This window comes from Tamandua tetradactyla, chromosome 1 (genome assembly GCF_023851605.1).
Source record: "Tamandua tetradactyla isolate mTamTet1 chromosome 1, mTamTet1.pri, whole genome shotgun sequence".
Lineage (NCBI taxonomy): Eukaryota > Metazoa > Chordata > Mammalia > Pilosa > Myrmecophagidae > Tamandua > Tamandua tetradactyla.
In genome coordinates, this window is record NC_135327.1 from 50,020,921 (window position 1) to 50,038,948 (window position 18,028).

General features: G+C 40.8%; 1 long non-coding RNA gene across 2 annotated transcripts in view; it reads right to left on the bottom strand.

The window, feature by feature from the left end:
* Positions 1–18,028, bottom strand: part of LOC143646389 (uncharacterized) — a 183,774-nt gene that overhangs the window by 72,396 nt on the left and 93,350 nt on the right. The gene's annotated exons all lie outside the window — the stretch shown is intronic.

An 18,028-nucleotide genomic window follows, 5' to 3' on the forward strand; every position in this document is an offset into this window, starting at 1 on the left:
AGTTGTTCAGTTACCAGGAAATTCAATTATATTCAATAGATCTTTCTTGAACACCTACTATGTGCCAGTGGCACATTTATGAATTGCATTAAAGCAAACAAAAAAAAAAAGGGAGGCAGGTGTCTATTCCCTTGTTCAGGAGGCAAGATTTATACGTATTAAAAATTGGAAGGCATTTGCATTTTCATCTCTCAACAAAGAATTCCAGAATATGTTTTTATGTACAGGCATCGTACTAGGATGGGAACAATGTAAAATGGGATGTTACAAAATATGAATTCAGTGGAATCAAGTGCTAAGATGTATAAAGTGTGTAATGGGTCAAAGGGAGAGAAACACAAAATTGATGGTAGACAGTCAAGTTTCTGTGGAAGGTTTCTTAGAGTAAAAAGGGCCTGAGCTGAACCTGAGTAGGACAGCATGGAGTAGGAGCAAGAGCCTCCAGAAAGTCTAGCTGCAACCCCCTCTCTGCTGCTGGTACCTCAGACTTATTTCAGTTCTCTGGGTCTTAATTTACCCTCTTTAAAATGAGCGCATTGGATTAGAATTATTCATTCATTCAACATTTATTCAGGACCAACTATCCACACCAAGGATTCTTGACTTTTATGATGAAGCCTTTGGGCTTATTTTCCAGACTGTTTTTAATGCATAAAATAAAATAAATAAGAATGAAAAGGATAAATTGTATTGAAAAATACTTGCCGAGATTCTTAAAAGCCAAAATTGCAGTTTAGTAATAAATGGGCACTTTTATTAACATCTAAATAACTAGAATCAGTGGTAGGGCTAACAACTACTGTAATTTCAAAGTAGCAATAAGCATCAATGATATTTTAAGGTCTCCAGAACACCTGTCATGCAACATGAATATGTCATCTTTCTATTGTGACAAAGTCACAGGTCCCACTAAAACCACCGTTTTGTTGCCCAGTTTCATAACTGAAGGAAATACTGTGCTTCAGTTAGAGATTAAGTTTAAATTGGAATTTAAAGATATAAATTTTTCATATCCACATTCATAGAGCCTGTTTTCACTTCCCTTGACTTCTGTAAAAAAATCACCACAAACCCAGTGACTTAAAACAACTAAAATTTATTCTCTCACAGTTCTTAGAGACCAGAAGTCCAAAATCAAGGTGTGGGAAGGGCCTCCTTCCCTCAGGTAGCTCTGGAGAGAATCCATGGTTTCTTCCAGCCTCTGGTGGCTGCCAGCAATCTTTGGCGTGTGGCTGCATCACTCCAATCCCTGCTTCCATCCTCATATCACCTTCTCCCCTGTTAGTGTGCATCCTTTACTTCCCTCTGCCTCTCTCTTATAAGGATACATATGATTGCAGTTTAGATCCACACAGATAATCCAGTCTCAGCTATTGCTCTCAAGATCCTTAACTCGATCACATATTTTGCCATATCAACATTCACTCCTTTGCCATATAAGGTAGTATTCATACGTTCTAGGGGCTAGGACAGGAATATATTTTGGGGGAACTATCTACTCACAAACTTTGGAGAGCTGTGAACCCCAATAGGAAGAATACCTGCTGTATACAGTGACCACATCAAGGTCCCCACAAATATAAATGGCTATAAGGCCAAATAGTGATAAGCGCTGCCTAGAAAGACAAAGCCAAGCAAGAAGAAAGAAAGCCATAGGAAAGGAAGTGATAATGGAGCAGAAACTTGGATGAAGAGAACAGCTGAGACTTTTGAATTCATTATAGAAGAGCATCCTAGGCTGAAGAAACAGCAAATGCAAAGGTGCTAAGTTAGACACATGTTTAGTATATTTGGCGAAGAGCACAAAGGTCAGGATATGTGAGTAGATAGGCAGAAGATCAGTAGTAGGAGATGCCACATAAAAGTCATCACCGGGCAGATTATGGTCACCTAGGAGTGGGAAACCTTGACAAGGATGTTGGCTTTTATTCTGATGTTTTGTAAAGCCCCTGGAGGGTTGTGGGAAGTAGAAATCTATTGTCTGTTTTAGAAGGATCATTTTGGCTGCTTACAGGGGGAGGCTGTTAGAGGTAGACTTACAGTAGTCCAGGTAGGAGATACTAGTGGCTTGGACTAGGGTGAAGGGTGGAAGCAGGGAAAAGTGATCGGTTTGGGGATACACTTAGGAACTAGGGGCTTCCTAAGCCCTATAGCTGCTGCCTTAAAAGTACTTGAATGAAGGGGGAACCTGTATAGATATTTGGAGCACGTGCATGAGAACAAATCACATAATACCCAAACTGGAACTCCATCCCAGCACTCCTGGTTCTCCCAGGTTCATTTGCCACTTTGCAATCCACTGCTTTACTCATGCTGACATGTGAGGCATGATGAAAGTAACTCCTGCCCAAACACATGCTTTCCTTTGACCATTAAATGGCTTACCAAATTCCCAAATTACTACATTGACCCAAAGTATGACAAAATGCGATCTGCTTTTCAGGAGGGGCTCAGATATACATGAAGCCATGACAGAAAACCCATTGGTTTTAGCTTCTTTTCACTTACCAAGCCATCAAGTTTGGCCCTGGGGGAACAGGATACAGGATGGGTACAGGATGGGTAGGTTTAGTCAAGATTAGAGCTCAGGAAGAGTGTAGGGTATGGGTAGTTGCTGGAAAGACACCATGGTAGAATGCTTTAGTATCTAATGTGAAGGCAAGATGGTGATGGAGTGGGAATAAACCTAAATGGGGGTTGCAATAGAAGGACAGTAGGGGCAGAGGAATGGGCATAAGAGGGAAGAGGGCCAGAGAAGAGCCACATTTTTCCCCAGAGTATAAGACTTGACTGTCCACTTGAGACTCTTATGGGGCTCTGAATGATACAGCAGACGGACAAAGTCCAGGAATAGAATTGGGAAGCTTGGAACTTAGCCCCAGCCCTGCTACTGAGTCTACTCAGTTACTGGGCCACTTTTATCTATGTTGCTTAAATCCTCTGAACTTCATGTTCTACATTAGTAAAAGTGAATTGACATTTTACTCTCATATAGAACAAACGAAAGAAAGAAAGAAATGATTTGGAGAAATGAAGACTATTCAGCATACTCAGTGTGGTGGGTTGATTTGTATCCCCCAGAAAGATACGCTCATCCTAACAGCCAGTCCCATGACTGGAACTTTATTTGGAAATAGGGTCTTTGAAGATGCAATTAGTTTTTAAAAGGAGGCCAAACTGGATTAGGGTGGCCCCTGATCCAATGTGGCTGTTGTTCTTTAAGAAGAGGGAAATTTGGAAACAGAGACAGATTGACACAGAGGGAAGATGGCCACGTGAAGATGAAGGCAGATCCTGGAGTGACGCGGCCACATACCAAGGGACAACCAAGGAACGCTGGTAGTCACCAGCAGGTAGGAAGAGGCAAGGAAGGACCCTCTCCTAGAGTCTTCAGAGAGAAGATGGTCCTGCTGACACATGAATTTCAGACTTTCAGTCTCCAGAACTGTGACAAAGTACATTTGTGATGTTTTGGTATTTTGTTATGGCAGTGCAAGGAAACAAATATAACCAGTATGCTCATTTTTTTTTTTTTTTTTTTTTTTTTTTTAAAGAAAGACAGAGAAGGAAGGAAGGATGGAAGGAAGGAAGGGAGGAAGAAAGGGAAACATTTTCTTATTTTATTATATTTTGTTTGTTTGTTTGTTTTTTACATGGGCTGGGGCCGGGAATCGAACCGGGGTCCTCCGGCATGGCAGGCAAGCACTCTTGCCCGCTGAGCCACCGCGGCCCGCCCAGTATGCTCATTTTTATATCAGTTTTTATTTATTAGCTCTGGGCAGAGAATTCAGTAGGAAATTACGTTTGAGCATACTATCAGCCTCTTTGGAAATGACACCATGTGCAATTAAGAGCTCAAAATTATCTCGTTTGATGACATCTCTATTAGAAAGTATCAGATAACTGCTGGGTTTAAGATCAGTATCTTGCATGTTGCTTATAAAAGGCATCAATAAAATGGACACATTTGAATGGGACAGGCTACACTCAAATGATTTAAACCACAATTAAATAAATATCTCACATCTTGTCTTGCTTTCAATTAAACGTACAAAAAAACAAGTGTTAACATCTGACAAGTTGAAGAGACAAGCCCCTCCTGTTTGCCACTTCTCTTCAGGCTGCCAATGCAATTCCTGGATATGAAATGAATTCTAATCAAAGACATGCCCATTCCAGTTTGAGAAAGAAACATCATGGTGGTTTACAGAAAACTTCCTTTCTGTGCTGACCCACAACCTAAACAAAAGATCAAAATCATTTAGTTGCTTCAAAATGGACAGCTGTGACATAAGCCAGCACTATGATGCGGCCAAAGCCCATGCAGTCCCTTTGTAAGCTACAGAGTTAAATAAACACTATGAAAGCCTGCTATTGTTTACTCAGACACGTAGTCAACACTTTGGAATCATTAGCTCTGGGCCCTTGGATAGAGCTGCTTTTTGAATTCTATTTCACAGTCAAGGTCAACTTTTTCTATAGGCGGCAGGTCCATAATCCGAAGGCCACGTTCTACCCTCAGATATGCATGGTCAGCTCCCATGCACATCAAAAGGAGGGTCTCCCGGGACCTTGTGGAGATGGGGGTGGGATTATTTCCCTTTCCCCTCTTTTACCTGGAGATAAAATGCTAAGGAGCCAGGGTTTAGGGTCATCATATACAGAAGTTTCAAAACAAGAAATACTGCTTTCTGACTGAATTATGGATGGACCCCAAATTTCTTGACCACAGAAATTTCATTAATTTCTAATAATAGAGCTAACTGGAGAGATGCTGAATTACCTTCTTACCAAGTTGCCCAATTGGGACAAAAAATCCTCTGTGTCAAATGAGCACTCATTCCTCTGTGAGGAATGCAGTGGCCACCTGCTAGCAGTGGGACATAATAAACCTATACCATAATACATAGCCCTTCTGGCATCCATATTTGTTCCAAAATTATATATATATAATATATAACATATAAAGAATATTTGCCATATGTTATATAATATATAATTTTTAAAGTATAATATAATGTATTCTACATAATATATAATATAGTATATAATGTGGCATAAAATATATGACAGTACATAATACATTATATACAGTTTATTATACATAATATAATATATATCATGCAATGTGATATGTGCAATAACATAGAGAGTATATGACATGATATATGATGCATGGTATAACATATCATGTAATACATAATATATGATTGTAATATTATATACATAAGGCTAGAAAGCAGGAGACTTCAGCTGCAGCCATCCTGTCAATGACATTAACTAGTGACTTTTTATGAGTCAATGAAGGTTTCTGGATTTGTGTTTTCATTCTTTTGATTAAGGAATTACCCCCAAATAAAGCTCTCAAAGCTCTAAAAATTTGTTACTGTCCTAGAACCAAATGAGAGATTATAAATGTAAAAGTCCATAAGCATTACTAGAGGGAACTATAAAAGGAAACTTTAAAAAGATAAATAAAACTCTGAGGCAGTATCATAATCTTCGATTATGAAGGACAGGACATTAATCATTAACCGTGCATCACTTGGCAAAGAGAGATAAATTAAGTAAGTAGTAAGGTGACTTTCAGGGCTGTCCTAAGGTGCAGCCCAAAGTAGCTGGACTGGTATACCACCATACTAAGAATAACCTAAGATGCCTCCTCAGCACAGAACACCTACTCTGAAACACAGCAATTGCAGTAACATTTCAATGAGCTCTAGAGGCTGGGTGTAAAAATATTTCCATTGAAAAGTACCTTCCAAGTCTGAGAATGCTAGTTGCACCACCACCCAGCAATTTATCTCATCCCCAAGTGTTTGTTCAAAATGGACACTAAGAAATTAGCTTCCTAGATAAAATTAGCATCCTATAGAGCCTCAAATTAATGACAATGATCATTTCCAGGGGTCAAAATTCTATGGATTGAGGCGGGCCGCGGTGGCTCAGCGGGCAAGAGTGCTTGCCTGCCGTGCCGGAGGACCCCGGTTCGATTCCCGGCCCCAGCCCATGTAACAAACAAACAAACAAACAAAATATAATAAAACAAGAAAATGTTTAAAAATGTTTCCCTTTCTTCCTCCCTTCCTTCCTTCTCTGTCTTTCCTTCCTTTAAAAAACAAAAAAAAAGAAAAAAAAAAAAAAAATTCTATGGATTGAAAAAATACCCTACAGATATTTTTACACTTGTAAATATGGATAGTCAAAGTTTTGGCACAGATTTCACATAGCATTAATGATCTATTGCTTATACAATTTACTGTATAATAATCTAATATCTCTATATAGCAACCTATGATATGTATTATGTTGTGGGATGAATTAAAAAAAGTTCTATGGATTGGTCGAGGTCATCTGCTGAATCATGGAAGTCAGACATATGTCAACTCAAGCACACATGTTATAGCATGTGATTCACCCCCTTGAAAGACTGTGGAATTGTTTCTCCTAATTGACTGGCTGGTTTATTTGTTGGTTGTTTTATTGATTGGTTACTTGGTAAGACTGTTGTTTGAGTGTTTTGGTTTTAATTTGTTTTGGGATGATTTTTCCTTTTTTTTGTAGGGACAGGCACTAGGAAACAAATCCAGCTTTTGGATGATATTAACAAATGTTTATTAAGAATCAACCAGACCACCTAAACAATGATGCTTCTAAAAAAGAATGTAGGCTAATATCTACCCAACCTCGGGCTAGGCAAAGATTTCTTAGTGAGGGCCCAGGAAGCACTAAATATAACAGAAAAAAATGATATATTAGACTTCCTTAAAATTAAAATCTCTGCTCATCTAAAGGCATTCTTATCAAAGCAATTATATAAACAACAGATTGGGAAAAATATTGATAACATCTCTATCTGACAAAGGACTTATATACTCAATATAACTCCTAAATAAAAATAAACTCAAAAATAAAAAGACAAACAACTCAGTTTTAAAAGCATCCAGAAGACTTGACAGACACTTCACACACATGCAAAATGTGTATAAATGGCCAGTAAGCTCATGAAAAATCTTCAAGATCACTGCTCATTAGGGAAATGCAAATTAAAGCCACAACATGATACAATTACACACCCATTAGAATGGCTCAAATGAAAAGACTGACAACCCCAAATGCTGACAAGGATGTGGAACAAATGGACCTCTCACACATTGCTGGTAGATGTGTAAAATGATACAACCACTCTGGAAGATTATCTGGCAGTTTCTTAAAAACACAGCAATTAAAAGCAACAAACTGTCCGTACACACAACATGGATGAATCTCAAAAGCATTATGGTGAGTCAAAGAAGTTGGACACGAAATAATATATACTGTGTGATTCCATTTTTATGAAGTTCTAACATAGGCAAAATGAATCTACAGTGATAGAAATCAGAATAGTAGTTGCTTCTGGCAAGGGTGGGGTAGGGTGGGAATTGACTGAAAAGGAGCCCAAGGAAAATTTCTAGAGGGATGGAAATGTTCTGCGGGTTATATGTGGGCATGCGTTTGTCAAAAATGATTGAGCTCACACTTGAATTCTGTGCATTTTACTGTAATTTATACCTCAATAAAAATTACATGAAAAAAGAATGGACAATCTGGGGGAGAGAGATGATGACATAATGATAAATATAATACTTCAATCCTCAAGATTTCCAAAACCTTGGGGGAGGGTACAATCAATCCATAGGGCCGAAGTGTATGGGGGAAGAAAAGGATGGAGTTTCTGAACATGTTTTATAATATATATCTGGCCTCCCTGTTTTTTTTTAAGTACTGGTAACTAAAGAGTACTAAAAACAATCAGCCGAATGGTAATCATCAGTCTAAAAGAGAAGTGACACTGGCTGTCACCAGACAATGAACATCGAGGTTACAAACTGAGACATCACTATTTTAGTATGAACCCCTTTATAGATCATATTCCAAGAGCTTCAAGTTTTAAGACTATCCATTGCCCTGAGGTCAAGAAACCCTGTTAGTCTTCTGTTTAAGATACCAGCTGAGTAGGACCAAAGGACCAGGAAAATACTTCCCCCACTGCCCTGCTCAAATCCTAGCACACAAACCTCACAACTTCCTTTGGTTTAAAGCATGGATGGGACCTCAGAGGTCCCAACACCCAACTTCTTCACAGTCCCACCTCTAACCCATGACAGGTAAAACATGGTCTTCTCTTTGCTGAGATTCTCCCTCAAGAAACACCCTTCCTATCCTCCCCAAAGCTTTCTCCTTTTATTTCCTGCACCTTTAAAGACACACCTCAGCTGACGAATTCATCCCTCTTCTGAGACTGACTCTGGCACATGAGACATTCCTACCTCTTGGGGCCAAAGTAAGGAGGTGGGTGCACCTTAATACCTGAAGACCAACCAGGGGACACCATAAGCCTGACAAAGAGACCTGAAATTCTCTGATTACTTAGCTTTTAGACTCCTCTGCTACAGCCATTGTCTGCTGACCACTAAAACATTATGGCAGCATCCTGTAGAGAGTCAAGTCACCCCCTTCATCACGCCCACAGGTCACCCTGTCTTTAGGCATACATAGCAATGAGCCAGCCCGAGCAGCCATACAAACACACGTCAGCAAAACAAAAGATCTGAAAACTTTTCAAAAATAAGAAGTCACCAGCAGCAAGAGGCAGAGTTGAGTATTTACCCTTTTCACATACACACACAAAAAATAATAAGCCTGAGAATAAATCCACCTGTGATTCCTAGCTCTATTGAGGTCACCAAAAGCCCTCCTCTTTGTTTGCAAACAGTTCCAAAGCTACTGAAGGAAGGAGGCCAATAAAGGTTTCTCAAACTAAGACTAATTGCTGATTTGTCATCTGGGACTGGAAAGGTGAGCCTGGTCTCCTGGAGGAAGCAAACTGAAGGAGGTGGGGCAGCTGATTTATGGGGCTGTGAGGGGGCTCATTAGAGACTCCTGTAGGGAGATAAGGAAACCTTTTTGTCTGGGAAAAGCAAAGTGAACAGGGAGGAACTCAGCAGAGAACACAGAGGCAGACCATGAACTGGAGAGGGGAAGCAGCCACACAAATGAAGCAAAGCAGACAGACCACAACGGATGTCAAGAAAATCTCATTTGGAAAAGTCACCAAGGAAAGACCCACATCCCGTCTCCCATACCTCGAAGGTCTACAAACAAAGTCCATGTGGCTTAATTTTGAAAAGGAGCCTCCCACCCTCCCCTATCACTGCCTGTGCTCCCAGGGTCACACAGCACAGCTTCCCACATCGTTTTCTTTGATCCCAGTATCCTGTAAAACAGCTTGCTCATTGGCACCTTATGGTTGTCACCCATGACCTTCCCTTTGAAGGCCTATCCTCAGACCAGCCTGGTTTGCTTCTCCTAAAATTTGGTGATGGCAGTGGAGAGCCGTTAGGGTCTCCAAGAACTTAAGTACGGAGGAGGGTCGCCCTTTCATGCAATGTGTGCCTGTGAGGACTGTAGGCCAAACAGCAACAGGGCAGCTCTCCAGATGGCAGCTACTGAGTTCTGACTCAGCGTAGTCGAAGGTGCTCAAGGTTGGGGGAGTGTGTCTGAACAGGAAGAGGTGGTGAGAAGCAGAGAAGAACATCCTTCTGTTTCCTCTGGAGGACAGTTGCATGCCATCTACAGAGAGACGTGTGGGTGGGTGGGTGCATGTGCTCTCACATGTGCACACACTATTTAGTTTCCAAACCTCAATCTCACCTCACATCTTTGAATGATAAACCTAAGACCTGGTTATCTTCATCAGGGTGTGGATTTCAGGTGTTGAAAATTGGTCCAAAGTCCATCTAGAATCTGCCAAAACTAAAGCAGTTTTTTTCTCTTTCTCATTTAAAAAAAGTAAATGAAGGAGAAAGAGAGAAAGAAAGAGTGGAAAAGCACAAGAGAGTAAGAAAGACAAAGAGAGAAGGAAAATCAGGGAGAGAGAGTAGGAAAGATGGGAGGAGGGGGGAAGAAAGAAAGAAAAAAGAAGACAGAATGGAATGAGAGAGAGACCAAGAATAAAAGAAAGCAAGCAGGCAGCTGGTGCTAGAAGTAAGCAAGGGTCTTTTCTCCCATTTTCCTGCCTTTTAATAAATCACTGTAGCGGCCCCTGACAGTTCTCTGTTATCCCTAAATGCTCAAGCAAACAGCTTTTCTTCTAAACTATTCAAGTGGCTGCCAGGGAGGCTGGGGCTGGGCAAGCAATCCTGGCCCTCAGACTGCCCCCCCGTAATTCAGTTAGAAAAGCAAGCATGAAGTCAATATTCATTGCACAGGGTAAGAATTGCCACGGCACAATGAAATGGTAATGAGCCAGCTGACAAAGAGGGTAAGCTGGATAATCAGTTTTTAAGGAGGTGCTGGGCCACACGAGGCTGGCAGGGCCTGCGCAGGCGGCTGGAGGCATCTGGGCCCCACCTCAGGGGTCTGCCTCATCCCCTGCCATCTGCGGGCACTGGCAGGAAACAGGCTGGGAAACCAAGGGACTCTTGCCAGGCCCTCTTTTCCTGGTCACTCCTCTCCATTTGGCCAGCATGGGGGCCTCAAGGAGCTTCAACTGTGAGGACAAAAACTATTTCACAGCCACGGATTTTCAGATGAGTCAAGGCAAAGGCTGGCAGAAGAGAAAATCAAAACTCCTGCAGCTACACCTGGAGTAAATGTTGAATGCACTCGGGTTTCCTCATCCGATGAGATCAAGAATCCTGAGGAGGAAGTCTTACCAGAACTATTAAAATTGCGGGGTAGAGTCAAACCCCTGGGTGTTTATATATTTTGGTATTTCAAACAAACAAAGGAATTTGCTTTATAAGATTTCACTTAATACCCTTTGTTAACAATCAGATATTCTAAATCAAAGGATCAAATTAAGCTGAAGCCATCAGAATGACCACAGCAAACTGCATTGAGATGACCGTGCTAGTGGACATTGGTCTAGCACATTTGGTGTCCCTGGACTTGAAGAGTTCTTTTCTTTATTAAAGGCTTCCAATTCAATTACATCATCAGTTTCCCACTGTCTGTTTTGAAATTGACTCAAACTTAGACAGCTTTCATTACAGCTTCTGATTATTATAGAGTGAATCTGTTGTCATCATGGTCATCATCATTTGTACCCCTACTTGTTGCAAAATCAATTTAGGTAATCTACAAAGATAAACACCAAAAAGGTGACATGCATTTAAATAAGGGGTGAAGGGAAAATGAGGGTAAGAGAAGAGATGAAGCCCGAGGTCCTGTATCCTTCCCAGAGTTTGGCTGGGTGTTGGTGCTTGGCTTTTTAGTTGGCCAAGTCAAAAAGGGAAACACAATCCTTCAAACCAGTGAATCTCAATCCAGAGCCAGACATTCTGATGTATGTGGTCCAGGAGTGGAGGGTGAGGCCCTAGGCATCTGTATTTTTAAAAAACTCCCCAGGTAATGCTAATGCAAAGGTGGGGGGGGAGTACATCTGCTTCAAATGACTCAGATTCCTGAGGTAACAACAGCCCATCTGCTCCAAAGATAAAAAATCATTCCTGATGCACAGAAGAAACATACTGTGTTACTGGGAAAAAACTCCCCTCGGCAACCCTCTTTTAATGAAAGCAATAATGACTGTTAAATATTAAGACATGAGAAAAGCACATGGAAACACATAGGGAGATAGAGGAGGAGGAAAGAGCAGTCTAGGAAAAAGACAGCATGAAGAAAGAACAAGAAGCATTTTAGCAAGTCATGGGATGTTCAGTAGTTGGCAAGAATAAAGATACCTCGAGCATACTGGGAATCAAGAACGCTGATTTTTAAGAGGGCTGTGAAGAGTCCTGAACGCCTGCTCAAGATGCGGGGTTATGAGTTGAAGAGTCCAGCTGCCTGGGTTCAAAACCTAGCTCCACCACTTACTAACATAAGGGAATTGGGTATATTACTTATCTCCTTTGGGCCTCAGTTTCCCCATCTATAAAATGGGGGTAAGAATAGTATTCATGTTGTATGAATAAATGAGATAACCGGGTGGGCCACGGTGGCTCAGCAGGCAGAGCTCTCGCCTGCCATGCCGGAGATGTGGGCTTGATTCCCAGTGCCTGACCATGCAAAAGAAAAAAAAAGAATATGGAATAAATGAGATAACTTCTATAAAGTACTGAATATGGCATCTTATACATAACAAGTGCTTAAAAAATGTTAGCAATTATTGAGGCTACTCTTCCCTGTGCAATAAGAACAAGAAATTGAACTTATTTTCATGGAACACCTCCTAGATGTATCAGGCTTTTCATAAATACCTTACTTAATTTTTGAACAGCGGATCAAATAGTTATTGTTATTATTATTCCCATTTTGTCTATCAGTCGATGGAAATCTCAGTGCATTTAAGCATTGTGGCCATAGTCATAGCAAAAAAAAAGGGGGGGGCAAACTGAGATTCAAACACAGAAACCATAAAATATAGTATCAGATGGCACAGACATTGAGCATTTCCCCCAGAGCAGGAAGTTTAATGGGGTCCAGAGAGTCAAAAGATGTTTAAAGACAAACTCAGAGGGAAACCTCAGAGAGAACAATGGGGGAAGAAGACAATGAATAAAGAGTGGGGGAAGAGAAGCAGGAGACAGAGGCCCAGGCAAAGAGAATTTCAAGGGAAGAGTTTTTTCACCAGCTCACCAGTGAGCACAGGAGACTACAACAAACACCCATCACAGATCCAACACACGTCCAAACCATTCCATTAGCGTTCCCAACGAAGACTTTGAAAAGGCACCAGCTCCTTACAGCTACAAACATGCCCTGAACTTGGCCTTGCCCAGAAAGAAAACCTTGAGAAGGACAAACTACAACTATAGTTAGGGAAGCAGATGCCCAGAAGGCCTGCTTTTCCTCCCTTCCCTCAGCAGAAGCCTTTAAAATCGTACTCAAACTGACAAGGCGCACGCCTGCTCGTGCCAACAAGCCCTGCTCCAACAGGCAGTTGCCTGCATACCTACGCAATTTCCTGTCTGCTTGTGCAATTACCTACGGTTCACAGAAGAATGCATGTTCTGAGTGCAGCCTTTTCTGGCCTGCACATGTATGTGCATATTTTGAAGGTGCAAATGAGGCACTGAGCACAGCTTTTAATGTAGCCCTAAGGGGTACATTTTTCTGATCAGCACTAACATAGCCGTCCTACATTAAGGCATCAACTCAAGGCCTCACTAGAGGCAACAATGTTAAACAAGCAAACAAGCCCGGTTTCCACACGTGGCTCAAAGCTTTCCCTTTGCCCTTCACTCTCGTATCTTCCTATTAAAGTCCACTGCCCCAACACTTCCATTATAAAAGTCTAGCCAAATCTCCCCCCATACCCTGGTCTCATATCCCAGCTATTTATATTATATTATATTATGTTATATATCTGAGTCTGATTCCCCTACTTAAGTATGACCTTGTCTTTTTCTATTTTGTCCAGCCTACAGTATCATGTACCAACATTTTGAGATGAATTCCAGCACACTTTCTCCTGGAATGAGTTTCTCAGTCACAGAGTCCATAGCTGTACCAGAGTCTAACTAGTTTTTCAACAAACCGCTTCCCTCTTCCTCCTAACACAGCCAGGCCACATTTCCCACCCTCCGTTGTAGTTGCAGTCAGCTTTATGAACAAATTCTCACTATCAGAAAGGGGACAGAAGTGATGGTACGTATGGCACTTTCAGGTCATAGCAATTATGGAAAGATGCTCCTTCTCTGCCCTTTCTTTCTTCTTCCATCCAGGGGCTGGAAGCAGACGACCCTATGGAGGGCTCCACAGTCTTGAAGGATGACACCACTACTAGAGCCTAGATCCTTGAATGATTGCATGAATCAGAGACCTTCCCCCTCCCTTCTCCCCTATGTACTCTTATTGGATTGTGACAACATAAATAAACATTTACTGTGTTAAAATCCTAAGATTTTGGATTTATTACGGCAATCCATCTACCCTATGTGGTATATTGATTATAAAATTCCTTCCAATTACTACCTTCCCTGTTCCATATCCCTTACAACATGGTTTTGTAGCTTCTTTCATCAAGTGTTGGAGGCTATTTCTCACCCCTTAAAGCTAGACTTGGTCATGTGACTTGCTTTGGCAAACGTAATACAGCAGAAGTTATGGTGTGCAAGTTCCAAGCCTAGACCTCAAGAGGACTTGCATACTTTTGCTCACTCCCTGGAAACTTGGTCTCCACCATGTGAATAAACCAGACCAGTCTGCTGGTAGTTGAGAGACCATATGGAGAAGAGTCAAGTTGTCCCAGCTGACCAGAAGTTGATAACTGAGCCAAACTGGGATCAATCAACTCCAGCCCATTAGCCATACTTCCCAGCCAATTCATAGACTTATGAGAAAAAGAGTTTGTTGTTTTATGTCACTAAATTTTGGAGCTCTTTATTACATGGCAAGACATAACGGATATAACTGACTTAAATGCTATTTTAATAGCTTCTCATTCAAGCAGGCAGATGGCCTAGGGATGAATAGGTAACAGATCAAACCTACCCTCATTCATTTTCTAAGAACTATGCATTTTCCTTGTTTCCTCACAGGTGCAATCAAAGAGATTTCACATAATCCTGGGCTTTGCCAACACACAGATGGATCATGTTTTCACTCTGTGGTCAGTTGCAATGATCTAGCATCTCCCAAATGATATCAACAGACCCTGATTTTGTCCAGAGTTTTGCATTCGCTTAACTATCCCATATTTTTTATTTGAAATCTGGTTGTGCCTATTGCATTTTTATTTTATATGTGTGTCCATAGCAAATATTTTACAAATAACCTATGGCAAATTTCCCCAAGGGTATTCTAGTTGAGCTATGTCTTCCCTTATTTTCCATCAGCCCCTGAGCACACACCTCTGCTTCAGCAGCAGCTGGGTACAAATTCTCTTAAGTGCTGGAAATTTCTCCCTCAAGCACATACCACACACCTCCCACTAGCTCATATGCAGGAGCAGCCACAAGTGGAGAAGGGGAGGATGTTAAATCTCTCTGGGAAACCTTCAACCAGTGCACGATGGGAGCTGTTTTTTGAGGCACAATTCTGAAGTGTATTCTATATGGTTCCTCAAAAGATTGCGCCCTCATTTCTTCCTCTAGTAATCAGCTCAATAATGTCCCCTTTCCTCGCTTCCCCTATGTCCCTATCTCACTATACCCTGCTCCTGCTAGTCTAATGTTCTGGATAAACTACCTGCACCCAACTCCCTACCTGCACCCAACTCCCTATCTCAGTCTTTGCTTTCAGGAAAGGGCAAAATAACATAACATAAAACCACATGTGTGTGAATGTGTGTGTGTGTGTGTGTGTGTGTGTGTGTGTGTGTGTGTGTGTGTGTATCCTTGTGGCTAATCCATGCCGTTTTCTCAACCACCCCTGGTTACAGTAAGTGGCAATTTGAATTCAGAATTCATTCTAGGGTCCAGTTATCAGCATGGAGACGACTCACAAATGTCACCTTTCATTCTTTAGTGAATAAATGAATTAGTCAATCATTAATTAGTCAACTAATGAGCTGCTTGAGCTACGAGTCTTTAGATACATTCATTCTTGCCCTGTTTTTATCTATGTACAACTTTCTAACCTCATTCATTCAAATACTTAATAAATAATACATGCCAAGTGCTGTGCTAGCCGCTAAAAGGACAACCTGGATTCAATCAGACATACAGGGTATGGATTATAACTGCTTTCATTCATTCATTCATTCAACATTCCAAGCCACAGACCTTCTGCTCTAAGAGTCTCATTAAAAAAAAAAAAAAAAAACCAACCCAGAGTTGGCCTAGGAGGAAGATAAAGCTTGCACAGTGGAGGCCAAAATAGTTGGCTAGGAAACACACATAAGGCAGTCAGTTCCCCATATATTACAACTGGCCATTGATGGACACAGCTCATGAAGAAAGAGCATTCCAGAGGAATAACGGAGACCCGGTTTACAGAAATTGCATAGAATCCCTCATCTTCAGTCCATACTCTTTCCCTCCCAATGCTCTAGCTTCTTTCTCCTCCTCCCCTGCCATCTGCCTGGCATTCCCAAAGCTCTATGTTCTTCAAGATCTCATTCTTATAAAGAGACTACTTAGAAAGGGTTTTCTGTCCATAGTATTTAAATTGTCATGGTGGGTTCTCAAGACTTACTAATGGCAGGACTTGAGACATTATAACAAGTATCCCAAATGTTCTTTAGCCTGTACCTGTGGTGTAATACCAACAAACTTGGACAGCTGGCCCCATGATGGAGCATGTGGCAGTGAGGGGGCTGTCCCTTTCTAAACAAAGAAATGGGACACTTCTTTGTTTCCTGCACACACCTCAATTCTTGTACCTTGAAAGCCTGCTTTTCTCTCCATGCAGCAGCAAACAGTGGATGAAAATGCTTTCTTCTTGATCTTGATTTCACAGAGTCACAGAAACAATTAAACAATATACAGAGAAACATAATGTCTTTGGAAAAAAGGTCTCAACCCATTAGGAATCACAGCCAGAAATGTGCTTTTATTACTTCAAATCCGTACTGCAAATCTGTCTTATTTCAACTAAACTAATATTTTCTGTCATCATCCCATCATTAAAATGTATTGCTCATTTCAACAGGACAGAATTAGTTTTATGCAACATTTTTTAATCAGCTCACTTTTGATTTAAATATATTTAAAAGAAATTTTTTTACAATACTACCTTAAATAGAAGCCAGTGATCCTTGTCATAAATAGACATTTAAAACGTGTGTAAAAATAATCATGCACATATTACAAGGAAACGTGTACACCAAAAATTTTCTTGTGCATCAGAGATACACATATATCACTCTTTGGAAACACTATCCTAAAAGAGAGAGAAACCAAGGCACTTATAGTAGAACCAATTAGAATTGAATAGTGAGGTAACAAGACAAACCCATGCTTTTTTCATCACTGTAATTTGGGCAAGCCCAGAATTTCACCCTTCTGGCATACCTCAGGGCAGGTGCAATTTCATTTACCCCTACCACAGGGGCCCATTGATGCTTTATATCCATATTCAAGTTGAAAAGTACATAAAAGCTAGGATTATAAGAAACCTTTGAAAACGAGATTGAAGAGAAGGCCTCACTCCTTCCAACAATGGGCATTTCCTCCCATCCTTGCTCTGCAACCTCTGACAGAGGCACATGTTCCCCACATACATACTCAGCCCCAGGGGATGAGAAGCAGGTGGTCTGAGTGGAAACCTGCTTCCACGATCTGGGAGTACCCCTGTGTTCCAGCTGAGTAGTGAGTAGCTCCTTCTCTGTCTCTGTGAGCTTTGGGTATATAACAAGTAGCAAGGTTTTAATGAATATAAAAAGTGATTTGTAATTATTTGATTATCTGCTAATGAAAGGATGCTTCTAAAATCTTTGAAGTTTATTTAAAAAAAAATTTTTTTTTTTTAACATAGGGCAGGCACCAGGAACCGAACCCGGGTCTCCGGCACGGCAGGCGAGAACTCTGCCTGCTGAGCCACGATGGCCCTAAAATTTATTTTAAAAGTTTGTTTTCTTTAGAAACTTAACCTTCTCCCCATAAAATGTATTTAATATGGATTTATTTTATAAATGATTCCTCAAAGATCTTTTTAAAAGTAAAAGCAAACTTTAGCCCGCATCCTTTACAAATATCTCAGAGTTTCAACTAACAAAGGTTGGTGACGTTTCAGAACTAAGACTGATGATTATCTCTATGGGTTCAGAGATGGTGAAGGGAATTAACAGTTCTAAGTGCTCCTATTCCATATACACTCTGAAGACATTCAAGGGGAAATCGCAATGGCCCTTGAACAATGCCTGCTGTTTTCCCAGCAATGGGAGGAGCTATGCCTATTAATATACCAATATTTTGTGGAATCAAACATGGTATAAACATAAATAACATCTCCCCATACATTTATACCTGAAAAAAAAACCTGAAGCAAGTTTTCCTTAAAATTACCTGTGTTTGATTTAGCATTGTTAAGCATTACACCACTGAACTGATGATTTGAATTACATCCAGTTTTTCCACTTGCTTGCAAGATCTTAAGCAGT